The sequence below is a fragment of the Ochlerotatus camptorhynchus genome, unplaced genomic scaffold, assembly GCF_037179485.1.
Source record: "Ochlerotatus camptorhynchus isolate MF236.1 unplaced genomic scaffold, CSIRO-AGI_Acam_v1.1 ptg000107l, whole genome shotgun sequence".
Classification (NCBI taxonomy): Eukaryota; Metazoa; Arthropoda; class Insecta; order Diptera; family Culicidae; genus Ochlerotatus; species Ochlerotatus camptorhynchus.
Genome location: NW_027040597.1, coordinates 446,324 through 457,743, shown reverse-complemented (window position 1 = coordinate 457,743; position 11,420 = coordinate 446,324). Strand labels below are relative to the sequence as shown.

General features: G+C 38.3%; 1 long non-coding RNA gene across 1 annotated transcript; it reads right to left on the bottom strand.

The window, feature by feature from the left end:
- Window positions 1-6,342: 6,342 nt before the first annotated feature.
- On the bottom strand, window positions 6,343-7,334 carry LOC135699331 (uncharacterized). Its single transcript, XR_010517516.1, has 3 exons — window positions 7,137-7,334; window positions 6,953-7,038; window positions 6,343-6,400 (listed from the first exon to the last, which is right to left on the bottom strand). It is a non-coding gene; the product is annotated as an uncharacterized LOC135699331 (long non-coding RNA).
- Between the last annotated feature and the right edge of the window lie 4,086 nt (window positions 7,335-11,420).

The following is an 11,420-nucleotide window of genomic DNA, read 5'->3' as shown; positions in this document are numbered from 1 at the left end:
TCAAATACCTCTCTTAAACTCCCCCCCCCTCAAATACCTCTCCAACCCCCCCCCCCCTCAAATACCACTCCTAACCCCCCCCCCCTCAAATACCACTCCTAACCCCCCCTCAACAATAACCCGAAAGCGAGACAGACTTTGACGATCCCTTTTTTCCGGGAAATAAATTTTAAACATACCATCCTAGAAGGGACGAATATCAACATCACCCAACGGTTCTTTCGGAACCACAACATCAAACGGTCCTTTAAAGGGCCACAAATAAAATTAAAAGAGTTGATTTTAAAACTTAATTGCATATAATGGAAATTCAAATAGTTACCAGTGTCTACACCAAAATATGTAACGGCTTGTTTAGGACCATATATTTGAACTTTCATAATTTATTACATTCCAGGAAAAATACTTGAACCAACATTGAACACTAACAAAATTTCAAATATTGTTTTTATGTGTCCCACACATGAGTTGTTGCAACGTGATCAACAAATCAATATCTATGTGTCGGCCACATACTTAATATATGTACATATAAAAACCATGCGTGACCACACATACTATTCATTTGCGTGTAAATTTCATGTGTACTTCTAAGTGGATTCTGTTTATGTGTGGTCAAATGAAAATCATGTGGAATTTCACATGGATATTTGTAAAGAAAAATGTGTAAATTGTTTTGAGTCAACCATAACCGAAACATTGAAATACTTGAAAATTTTAAGATAAAGTATAATAGTCAAAAATGCATGAAAAACATCAATTTTGTGTGGTTCTACGTCATACTGCGGTCGTGTCTAGGACACAACCCTTTACTTTTTTTGACTAGTGCCCTCCACGATCATCTAACATTATTACTTTGTTTCTAACTGGATGTAATATTTAATTAAAAATGAAAGTGTCCGAAATTTGAATCGGAACGGTAGTTGGCGGGGAATGACTGAAATTGTAAAGGGTCTATGTACGGAGGTGTAGTGATCATTTCCCGCTATGGCAGGACATATACTGTTCGTGCAATTACCTGAGAAATCGAGCTCGGTGACTTGAGCATTGCGATCAAAGTCACCCTGGTGAGAAGTGGTTGAAAGTTAAATCCAGAATTAAAATTGAAGATAATAAGGCATGGTGCTTAGCAAAATCGAGGATCTTTCTTGTGTGCTTACAATTTAGAAATGTGACTATTGTCACCAATGTTCCGGAAATTCCGGGAGGCCAAATAACGGGCGTCTTGCTCTGTCTGATACCCCACGGTGTCACGAGCGGGATTTCTGTTAGCAGGACGGTTAAAATGGAGTTAGATTCACATTGGTGCACAAGACACTAATCACACTTTAAACACTATTGCAAATCGTAACTTAGCTACTGAAGTGAGAAATAAATAACAAATTACTATCGCAAAGCCCTCTGCCTCACTTCATCCACCCTAATTCGGGAACTAAAGCGAAACATCCCTCTTAACCGACTGTTATGAGAGCCTCGAGGGAGTTATATCGTGTGTATTGTTTGTTCTGCAACACTTCCCCCTTCAAACGAACGCACTCACCAAACAATCGTACGGTAATCACTTCATTGAGCAGTACGCGTGAAAGTGAGAAACAAATGAAGTGTGTAATAACAGAGAAGGGAGCTAGAAGCGTTTCTTATCTGCAGCGAAGTTTGTATACGTTTTAACCGAATAAAGCAGTGCGAGCAACTTGCATTGAGATATCAAAGCCGGGAGGGTGACTTGACTACGAACGAGCACCATATCTAAATGCGTTGCCTCTGAGATTTCCTGACTGGTAGGTATGTTTTTTTGCTCCTGATTTCCTGCAGGCGATAATAGAATCATACCACGGTTGAATGTTTTCAATTTGATTTCTATCGTAGCCGCGGGTGGCGGTGGCGACGAATGGCGATTGGTAACATATTTCACCTTGATGATATAATCAAAATTTCTGGGAAAATTATGATAGAAGAACCGATTCCAATGATACAAATAAAAAGAATAACAGCCAACTGTGAACTGGAAACGAATGAATCCGATGAAGTCAGTGATAAGAAATGCAAATAGAAAACATTGATAGTCAGTTGTACCAATATTATTGACATTCATTCATCGTTTGTTATCAATTATCCTACCCAAAGCGATGAAAAAAAAACCTCTTTCATTGTGCTTGCCATTCTCCGAAAAGGATTGATGCGTCACTTTTACTATAGTAAATAGGTACAGTTATCAATTCCCACCGATAGTGGAGCTACACTCACATTCTTGACTCAAACAATTTTTCACTCAAACTTTCAATAACACGCGCGAAATCGAGCGATTAAAATGCGATAAGTAAGCGGGTAATGAGGCGGGAAATTATTTGCAATGATTTTCCGCACCAACAACCGACGATGGAGTAATTTTTGCACCGAAAATCTTTTTCTCAAGTGGAAGGAAAACTTTGAAACACGCACTCGCCAAACTCGATGATGTTGTTGTTTATGCGAGTAAAAAATACTTTGGCGGTACTCCATAATACCGACGTCCCACACCTACGTTTCCTGGAACCCCCTCCCCTGGAATGATTTATCATCTTCCGTCTCCGGTAATGCGCGACCGACAACCAGGCACGTTGTTTTATGAACTTAATAAGAGCATCCTTTCGCGAACCATGGCTGAAGAAAATGCGTTTTGTGTAAATTACTGTTTGCGAAACAATTTACACCAGGCCAAACACGGTGCGCTCTTGTCGTCGTACCGTACGAGGGGGTGACATTGGGTCAAAACATCAAACATTTTCTTTCCCTACCTTACAACATTCACATGTTTTGCAAATAAAACAATTTTAAACATGTGAATATTAACCCCCACTGGCCGGCAGGGTTATAAGGTGATCCAAGAGACGTTTCTCAGTGGAACTGACAGCTAGAAATCTAGAGTGTGTGAGTGATCTGGTGTTAACGGTGCTGAATGTAAACACAAACAAAGCTGAAATTCATATGAGAATAAACTGCCAGTTCTACTGTGATCGGTCAAAAGTTCTTGGTAAACAAAAAAAGTCACCTGATCGCAACTGTCTCGTGGACAGCCTTATTATGGAAGAACTACCCGCATATAATCTAAACATACTTGAACAATACTACGAATGGTTTATCTTCCACCAGCTTACCATATCATCAATGGTTTACAAACTATAGCTCAACCATAGATAATATGATTTTAACCATATCATAAATCGTTTTAAGAGAGTCAACCATAAAATCAATAGGCTGTTAAGTATAAAGGGTGTCCACGATGAAATTGCCACACTATGAAATTGCTCTAACTTTTTAACCGTTGGGTAGAATTGAATGAAAATTTGGGTGGATTTAGTTCATAGTGCATTATTTACATCCTGCAAGTTTTAAAGTCCTGTGATCAAAACTCGCGGAAATGGAGTCGAAAGAACAGCTCGTGCGTGATAAAATCTTGCGCATTCATCACGAGAACAAGGATCTCTCGCATCGTTCCATCGCTAAAACGTTGGGAATCGCGAATTCCACGGTGTCGCGATTGATTAAGCGGTTCGAGGAACGGTTGACCACCGATCGGAAGCCCAGAAATGAAGGAAAAAGTATTCCGTACAACACCAAAAATCACAACCGCGTAGTTGGGGCCTTCAACCGAAATCCGAACGCCTCCGTTAGGGATGTGGCTAAGAAGCTGCACCTAAGCCGAAGTTTTGTCCAGAAGGCCAAAACTAAGGCTGGGCTTCGAACGTTCAAGGTACAAAAGGCCTCTAATCGCGACGAGAAGCAGAACAAGTCCGCCAAAACCCGTGCCAGGAAGTTGTACCTCAACATGCTGACGAAAGTTGAATGCTGCATCATGGACGACGAAACATATGTGAAGGCCGACTTCAAACAGATCCCCGGCAACCTGTTTTTCATGGCCAAGGATAAGTTCAGCGTTCCGGAGCATGTCCGCACTCAGAAGATGTCCAAATTTGCGAAGAAATTCCTGGTTTGGCAAGCCATCTGCACGTGCGGGAAGCGGAGTGCACCTTTCGTGACCCAGGACACGATGAACGGACAGGTGTACATAAAAGAGTGCCTCCAGAAGCGGCTGCTTCCTCTCCTGAAGGCCCACAACGTCCCAACAATCTTCTGGCCGGATTTGGCCTCATGCCACTACTCCAAGGACGTGCTGAAGTGGTATGCGGACAATAAGGTCAATTTCGTGCCGAAAATGTTCAACCCTCCCAACACTCCGGAGCTCCGCCCCATCGAGAAGTACTGGGCGATTATGAAGCAGCACCTTCTTAAACGACCTAAGGTAGTGAAGACAGTCGAGGAACTGAAGAAAGTATGGGTTTACATGCAAAAAACGGTTGATTCAATGGTTGTGCAGAATCTTATGGCCGGGGTTAAGGCCAAGGTGCGGGCATTTGCGTATGGACTGTAAATAAAATACAGTAAAATGGTAAAATTAAGTTTAATAGTTATTTCTCAATCCCTGAAAATTTGATCGCAATCGGATGAGAACTCGAATTTTGCGAATCAATTTGGTGTGTGGCAATTTCATCGTGGACACCCTTTAATTACCATACTGAAAATGAAGAATTTTCACACATATTTTTTCAGCGAACCTTTCTTGAACCATTCATTCAATATTCTGAAAAGAGCTGCTTATAACCATTGTGTTTAATGTTCGTATGTGATTTTAAAAGGAACTTTGAACCATTCATTTTAATTTATTTTTGAGGTTGAACAATTATATCGAGAAGAGTGATAATAGAGTAAATGAATGGTTTTATAAAATGGTCTAACCATACATTGTAATGTTCTATTAAGTTTTTTTTTATTCTCTCAGCTCTGGATAGTAAAAAAAATATATATAATTTTAAAAATTGATGTTTTATTTAACAAAACAGAACGAAACTTAACAGTAATGTGGGTTTCAGTACCCTTAACCTCGTTTGAACAAAATATTTTGCACTTTTTAGATTTGTTTTCGTAAGTTTAAAGTAGCATAAAGTATGAAATGCAAAAAGTATGAATCTTAACAATAATCAGGGTTTCTGTACCCTACTTCGCTTTTAACAAAGTAATGCAGTGAAAGGAATAGTATGTAAGGTCATAACAATGGTGTAGTCGAGAGTTGCTGCTTCTATTGAAGAGTTTCTTGTGGTTTATCTTGGACGCGTTTTGCATCGGCCTTATTCATGTTGCTTATTTTTTGGGCGATGAATTTTCGAACGAAATGCTCATTTGCCACAAACGATACTTCCTTCACCTTATGGACTCCAAGTCGAAGAGCTACGCGTTCGGTCAGCTTTTCTGAAAATAAAAAAATATTTGTTTTTCATCGATAATAAACAATAAGTACAATTGATAATAAACAAAAGTTACCGTGAATAAACTTAAAAATCTTTGGATCGATTTGCTCCCTGGCGGGGTACATCAACGAACCATCAGGGTTCTGTAGATTTATGAAACGTGGTGTCGGTTTGCCGGTACAGCTCATACGTTTCAGCCTTTCGGTTCCGAAGAAAAATATAGCCAAATTGGCTACAAACAGACTGTCGGTTGACGATTCATCATTGATCTCCACAATCTTCTCATAAGATATTTCTATTTCCGGTTCCGTTGTGAATCTCATCTGGAATAAATAATAATTATGTTTTAGGATAAAAGTTTTAATAATGATATAATTTTTTACATTTCGATACTTACTGATGGAATCTTCTGTTGTTCCTTAAGATCCTGTAACTCTCGTGACAGAGATAGAGCCAGATCGTCGGACTGAACTTTAGCTCGCTCAGCCTCTTCTGCCCTTTTGCGAAGCCTTTTGACTTCTTTGGCTGTGTCCTTAATCTTCTTGTTAGCCTCTTGAATCATTTGGTCAGCTAGTGGCAAGCATGTGGCGCACAATTTGTTTGTCAAAACTTCACCATCCGGGACAGGATCATGTTCCACAATGTTCACCAATATGATTTGGGATCTTTCGGTATTTGTAGAACATGGAACAACAGCTCTAGAAGGGCCTGCCAAGGCATCTGCCACAAGTGAAGGAACACTTGCACCGTCATGCGTAGGTTGCAAAAGCAACACCTCCATTTCTTCCTGGTCGCTCACTCTGCAAGCGACTTCAGGCGCCGGCGTTGCATTGGTGCTTACTTTTGGCGATGCATGCATGGACAGATTTAAAGCTGAATCTTGCATTGTGACATCTGGGATTTGTTTTTGCGTATCGTCCTTCAGATTAACATGGTTATCCTCTTCTTCGTGAATGTCATCCAACTGCTGCTCATCCTCAAACGCCATCGTAGATGAAGCAAGCGGATCTTGCGATTCTGGATCTGGGGAATCGTTGATTTGGGGATCATTTTGCCGAAACAAAAGTGTATCCCGCCTGGGTAAGATGCTCTCCTTGACTAGCGAGAAGCTTTTTCAGCTGAAAAGAAAGAAAACAGATTAGTATTACTAAATGTTTAACACCATTAAATCTTGTCTAATCCGGATAGGTCAACTCTCGCTTAACAATTGAAAAGGGCCAACATTTTTTTTGTAAAAAAACATTTGTAGGCCCTTCACTTGCCAACCGAAGTACGCCCATGCAAACCAACGACATCATCGGGTAGGGGCTCGTTCAAATATTACTTAACGCTAACAAATTTCGACCCCTCTCCCCATACGTAACAAATTTTGTATGGGAACTCTAAAATGCTTGTATGGACCGTAACAGTTTGGCAGACCCTCCCCCCTTAGAGTGTTAAGTAATATGTGAACAGCTCCTAGGAGAAACTCTACTCCTCCCGATAATGTTGTTGGTTTGCGTGGCGTACTTCAGTCAGCGAGTAACTGGCCTACAAATGTTTGCTTAAACAAATTATTGGCCCTTTTCAATTTTTAAGCGAGAATTAATGAATCACAATCTAGAGGTCCGCGATTGCTTCGAAAGTGTCTGCAGAATCAATATTCATTGTAAACAATCTTCACAACTCACCTCTTCCTGTATCATTACCGAATTCAGCGAATGCGCTGAACGAGCATTTGGATCCACATTTTCTGATGAATTTGGACGCGATTCACCTGTAAGAGAAAAGAAAAAAGTGGTCGTCTTCGTTCAATACTTGGTCCAGTACTTGTGTTGTTACCGGTAGAATGAGTAGAAATTAAATTATACTTACGCTGATTCAGCTTTTTAACGCGATCACATTTCTTTTTCGGCGCAGGTTTCGGCGGCATCTTGCAGCGAGTCTTCCTCTTTCGGTGAGCTTCTGGAACAAAAAATGGGGAATGGCGTCGCAAAAGCAAAGATGTTTCAAGCCAATACACGCTAATACTGGGTTACCTATAAATTGAGTAAAATAGGTAGCTCTGCGAGGATATCCAAAGTATTGTTTGTATGGTTAAACCACATTTAATATCTTTCATTTAAAGTTTGACGGTATGAATATTTACTAATCACAAGGCTGATTTCTGTGAGTGTGTAACCTCGTGTGTAACTGTTCACGATAAAGTTAGTGTAAAATTTTGTATCGTTAGAGAAAATATATGACCAATGTTTTCGAATTTTATTATATAGAAAGGTAAATGGTTTGAACGTTTATCAATATTATTTTGTAGCAACGAAAACTCGGGCTTTGTTTTGATTTGGTTAATGTCGAAATTAAATCGAAAAAATGAAGCGTTCCCGTGCTCCTCGAATGAGTAAACTTTTTGGTTTGAATAAAAGTGCTCCGGTTGCAAAAAGATCAAAAAAGGTAATTGTATGATACATCATGTTGGTTTTCAACTTACGTAAAGAAAATTTTGGATTGCAGAAGAACTTGACATCCTCTAAAGATTCCCCAGATATTCTCCAACTTCCCGCATCAATTGTCTGTGATGAAGTTCCTGCTACAGATGATATTGTATTGTGTTCAAATTTTGTGAAATCGGTAATTCTAAGTCAAACGACACATAACTTGATATTATCAAATACAAACATATATATGTATTTAGGACGCCGTAGAACATCATGCATCCAACGAGGAGACATTTGGAAACATAGCCGCTCATGACGAACTAGTAGCAATGGAAAAAACATTATCAAGTGAAATGATAAAAAACGACAATACACAAAGCCAAGTTAAAAGTGTAAGTCTGGATGAAGGAATGGAAGAAAATAACGACCAAGATAACGACGAAGCCATAAATGATTCTGACCAGATTAACGACGATGAATGTGATAATACAAGCTATTATGACGTTGAGGAGGATTTTTCGATGGTTCGACAGATTGAACTGAAACTTGGGATAATTGATTACATATTTTTTTCTTATTAAAGGAAAACGAATATATGCAATCACCTGTACATCCTAATTTGGCTATTACCAGACTTGAGATCATGGTTATGCTTATGAATTTATTCATGAGACATAACTTTACGAATGCTGCTCTCGTGGATCTCCTCAAAATGTTGAATCTAATAATTGGGTTCAAAACTCTACCGGAAACGTACAGAAAATTCCATGATTTCTTTTCCGCAAATCAATACGAAAAACATTTTGTATGTGAAGACTGAAGACTTTACATTGGTGTTGAGCACATGGCATGTACTAACTGTAAAAGTAGGAGGAACTTCTATTTTATTATGTTTGACTTCAAATCGAATTTGCGTGATATATTGAAAAAAAATTGGCTAAAAATTCAACAATATGTCCAAGAAGCTCAACAAAAGACAGTCATAACGGATATAGTTAACGCGGCAGTTTCAAAAAGGGAATTGTCATTGAACAGCGTTTCACTAAATTTTAATACCGATGGTGTAAAAGTGTTCAATTCCAACAACAAGCGTTCATTGTGGCCTATTATAGCTGTAATCAACGAGCTTCCACCTCACTTGCGCTTTCTACGTAAAAACGCTCTAATCGGAGGGTTGTGGATGCATTGCAGTGAACCAGATATGGATGTGTTTTTGAAACCATTTCTTTTGACCCTGAAAACAATGTTTCTGGAAGGTTTGCATATTGGAACTACGTTTATTTCATCTGTGAGGACTGTTGCTTGTTGCGTAGATACCTTAGCACGAAGTAAGCTTCAAAATTTCAAACAGTTCAATGGGTATAATGCGTGTAGCTATTGTTTGCACCCAGGCCATCATGCTTCCGGTAGTCAAGTCAAATATGGGTTCCTGGAAGGCGTAAAACTACGTAACTATACGGACACCCTAAAAGCGATGGCAGTCAGCAGTTCAAGGGGAATTCCGATAAGTGGAGTCAAAGGTGTATCTCCCTTGATACTAATTCCGTCTTTCGACGTTGTAAAACAATGTCCTGTTGATTTTATGCATGGCGTTTTGTTAGGCGTAGTAAAGCAGCTGTGCAAAATTTGGTTTGAGAAGCCAAACACACCGTACTATATTAAGACTAAAATAAAGCTCATTGATGAAGCTTTAATCACTATAAGTCCTTTTACTGAAGCGTCCAGATCAGCGCGGAAAATATCTGAACGGTGCTCGTGGAAAGCAAATGAATGGCTTCAATGGTTTTTGCATTATAGCTCTGTTTGTTTAAAACATCTTTTGCCAATTAAATATTATGAACATTATAGAATTTTGGTCACTTCCATAACAGAGTTATTACAAAACAATATAAACAATGAAACATTGGATTCTTGTGAGCTGAAATTACACAAATTCGTTAAAGACTTTGAGGTTTTGTACAGTTTAGATGAAATGAACTATAATGTCCATTTGCTCATGCACATAGTCGAGTGCTGTAGAGACTTTGGGCCTCTATGGGCGTTTTCCTTATTTTTCTATGAAGACATCAATGGTATGCTAAAAAAATTCGTTAAAGGACCAAATGAACCACTTATACAGATTGCAAACCGTTGCACTATGGCACACACGAGGTTTCATTTAGAAAAATACTGGAATATACAGTCTAAGGTACGTGATTTTTGTGAAAACACTTTCACGGGAAAAACGGTTATCCCATCAAAAAACTTAAAATTCACACTTCCTAACAGTATCGTGAATAAATATAACGATAAACTTGTTTTTGAAGAAATATCATTTTTAAATCACAATGGTTTCCTCTTCAAACCAAAAGTCAAACAATTTAAAAACATTGAAAAGCCAAACAATGACTCTTTTTTTGCTTTTGATTCCGATAATCAATATCACCTTGGCGAGATCCACAAAATTCTAGCATATGAGTGTGATTACTACTTTTTGTTTAAAGGTATCGACGCTGTATCTATTGAAGAAGACATTTTTGAAAAATTATGCTCAAATGATATTATGTATATGATAAAACTTGACGAACCCATTCATAAATACATTCAAATCCACTGTAATAATGAAATTTACTTTTGTAAGCTTAAGTATTCATTGCAAACAGATTAGATGTTAATGTATTTTCTATGATGTTTTGTAATAAATATTGTTAAACTTATATTGTTTTTCCTTTCCATCACTAAAAAATCGAATCATAGCCGAATATAGCCTAACCATTCTTAAAACTGTAAGTTTATGTCGTATGGTTTGAAAGAAAGCATAGCAAAACCTCAATTACAATAGTTATATCAAAAATTAAAGTTCTGCAACTGTAAATAATGGTTCTTCAAAATGAAAATCAAAATTGGAAACATTTCATAACTTTAAAAACTATGGTAAGCATATAATGTAAAGTTCAAAAATGGTTGAAACCATTATAAGAATGGTTTTTGTTCATGCGGGTATCTCTCTACAATGTTGCATTAATGGTCATTGTAGACTGCTTTAGTCCGGGAGTTAGAAAGTGATAGCTCTTTGCAGATACAGCAACCCATTTCAAAATGTCTGTAGAGTCACGCCCATTCCGAGGTTACTTTCGCTTACAATAAGCCCCGCATGTATATATTACATCTATCAATTGGACATTAGTATTACACACACACATTTCCAGTTTCAAAATGCTCTTTTGAATCCTGGCACGTATTTAGTTTGTTTTTTTTTTTAAATTGTTAATAGTATTTGGACTGGTCTCACCCTAGGCGGGTAATATAAAAGTGACACAGTAGGAAGAAGTGTTATTTTGTTTACTAAAATGAACTATGCCCATTTTGTTATGGCAGTTTTGCTATAAGAAATGCTCCTTGTGTTTATTAGTGAAATTCACATCAAAGGTTGATTAATTGTGTAGGAAATCAGTTTGGCACGGCATTTGTGACCAGCATACACCTTCCGGTCGTATGAAACAGGTAAAAAACTGTCCAAATCCACACATAAAATTTTTTGATTTGAATTTCTGTATGGCAAAATTGTGAACTTTCCGTGGACATTAACGGCAAAGAACTCACCAACACTGGGAGACCGTGAGCTCCTGTCCACCTGTCATAAAACCATCTCGGGTCTCACCATGTTAATTTGATCCTCCAATCCATGGGTTCCGTAATTTTGTTTTTCTCTACGCTTTGCAACTCATTTAGTGATTCACACAAA